We start from the raw sequence: 2,663 nt of genomic DNA on the forward strand, positions 1-2,663 counted from the left end.
TCTACCAAGGCATCTTTCTTTTTTCTGATGAGAAGTTTCATAAGATCTATAGAACACTTATGCAGGATGGAGTCCCATTCCTCTACAAATTCTGTGTCCGTAGTGCCAAACGTTGGCTGTTTGAGAAGTCTCAAACCTCTGGGTACTCTATTTACTGTAACATAGTGTTCTAGTCCTTTGATATCCCACCAGGTCTTTACTTCCTTGATAAGAAGTTTCTCTATGCCCCAGAACATATCATCTAGGTCCTGTGTTGGTGTTGGAGCCTCTGTTGGTATATTTTCATTAAATATTTTTTGGCATAAATCATTTCTCTTAGTTGTGCGGTCATTATTTCCAAACATTCTAGTTTGTAATGGATGGTTATCTCACCAGGCTGCTATATAAATACACCAGGAAGCAGTTACGTAGAAAAATATATATACAGCGCCACTTGTGGGATAGATTCCAAAACTACGTTAAAATATTTTAAAAAGAGAAAATCTTTAAAAACATTTAAAAAACACACATAACCTTTTTAAAGGTGTCTGCCACCCCCTAAAAATGCAACGCTGGTGGAGCAATGCTAAAAATTGTGGAAGAAGTGGGGGATAGGGGTACCGGCGACCTGTGTTGTTTAAAAAATGTATATTATTAAAAAACCTTAGATTTATCAGCCAAAAAATATATATATAAAAATATTCAAATTTAATAAGATATAAATTTAATAGATAAAAGTAACAAATTTTCAACAGATAAAAAAATATATAAATATAAGGTAGGAGATAAGACTTAGCTTAAAAAATAGGCAGGGGGTCAGTGCAGGGAACCCAACGCGTTTCGTCACATATGACTTCTTCAAAGGGTAGGGACAGAATGATTCCTTAAGCCTATTTATACCCTTACATACTGGGTAAGGATTTGTGACATCACAGATGGTCATGTGATTCAATCCCAAAGTCTCACAGAAATATACACATGATGGTGGTTATTAAACATCACAAGTAAACTATGGGTGTTATTTAGGGCACATCCTCATCTAAAACGAATGGTTTATAAGTTCAAAATAGTGTAGATAAGATGTTTTAGACTGATTAATACATTGAATAGCGGCACTTCCGCCACACTTCCGGTGACGGAGGCCGCGGGTCACATGACTTCGGGCACTTCCGCCCCACTTCCGGTACGCGTCTGCGCATGCGCCGGCGGCGGGACCCGATCTCTGTGTCTGCGCATGCGCCGGCGGCGGGACCCGATATCTGTGTCTGCGCATGCGCCGGCGGCGGGACCTGATTTCTGTGTCCATTCAGCTTTGTCTCCTCCGTGTTTTGTCAGTAGTTTTCTCCTCCACGGCGGCCATTTTCGTGTATGTCAAGTCCATAGAGATCAAAGGAATTGCGGTGGCCATTTTGTTGTAGTTTCAGGAGACCCATATTAATTTCATTTGGAAATATCCATGGTAACGTTTCCATATGAAAAAGAGAGATAATGTTTGGTAATGATCCTTATATTGGTGTTTTTTTTTTTTTGCCATCATAAAACAACAGTTGCCATTATTAAAATATTGAAATATTAGTATTTAAACAACCCACAGGCTAATATTGAATATGCATGTAATTATAATACAGTAATATTTTCAATATTTTTTATATTTTGAAACAGTATGACTGGGCTCTCTCAGGTGAATCTAAGGTTAGGGGGAGGTGTTTAGACCATGTATGTATACTGCATATTTATGTTATAAATTTATTAATTTTTTTATAAATTTATTAAATGATAATTATGACCATTAGTCATTTTTGTCATTTTTTCCGAGGACACATTTAGTCGTAGGGATGCCGAGTGTTGGTAGATCGCCCACCAGGTGGCTTGACGTCCTATCGTCACTCACTACAGTACCTGATCTTCCCAGGTAGTCCCCTCCCCTGGTACTGGTCAGGCCCGATACACTGCTTAGCTTCCAAAATCGGACGGAATTGGGCGTACCAGTGTGGTATGACTGTATATACGTGTGAGACGTCGTTACACCGGTGATCCGATCGCTCAATAACACTCGAGATCAAGTTAGCTTAATTAATTTATTAATTTATTAAAGTGCATGATTGTATGGGAGAACTAATATGAATGTGAAAAAGCAGGACTATATTAAAAAAGGGAGGATACTGCACCTCACAGGAATGGTGCAATCTCATATCCTTCATTAAAACCTGTTGGTTGCAGGGTTCCCAGCTGGAAAATCCAATACATTTCGCGTCTTGAGAGCTTGTTTGCAAGATCACCACCTCTCTCGCCCAGGTCCACATGTTCAATCGCCTTGAACGTAAGGTCCTCAGGATTTGAATTATGTTGTGTTGTGAAGTGTCTGGAGACCGCGTGGCTTTCGACCTTGTTTTTAATGTTTCTGATATGTTCTTGGACCCTTATTTTCAACGGTCTCTTGGTCTTGCCCACGTACTTCATCCCACAGGTACACTCCAACAGGTAGATCACGGACGTTGTATTGCAGTTCATAAAGTGTTTAATGGTATATTCCTTTTTGTTTCCCATATCACTGAAGGTTTTCCTGTTCCGATGTAGATATTTGCAAATGTTACACTTCCCACATTTATAAGATCCTAAACACTTAAGCATTGGGATCCTTTGATTAGGTTTCTCCTTTATCATGCTCGGTGCCAGGCAGTCCT

At 39.4% G+C, this 2,663-nt stretch overlaps 1 pseudogene; it reads right to left on the reverse strand.

Moving 5' to 3' along the window:
• Positions 1-1,866: 1,866 nt before the first annotated feature.
• LOC135052504 (5S ribosomal RNA) lies at positions 1,867-1,986 on the reverse strand (annotated as a pseudogene).
• Between the last annotated feature and the right edge of the window lie 677 nt (positions 1,987-2,663).

The sequence above is a fragment of the Pseudophryne corroboree genome, chromosome 2 (assembly GCF_028390025.1).
Source record: "Pseudophryne corroboree isolate aPseCor3 chromosome 2, aPseCor3.hap2, whole genome shotgun sequence".
Taxonomy (NCBI): domain Eukaryota; kingdom Metazoa; phylum Chordata; class Amphibia; order Anura; family Myobatrachidae; genus Pseudophryne; species Pseudophryne corroboree.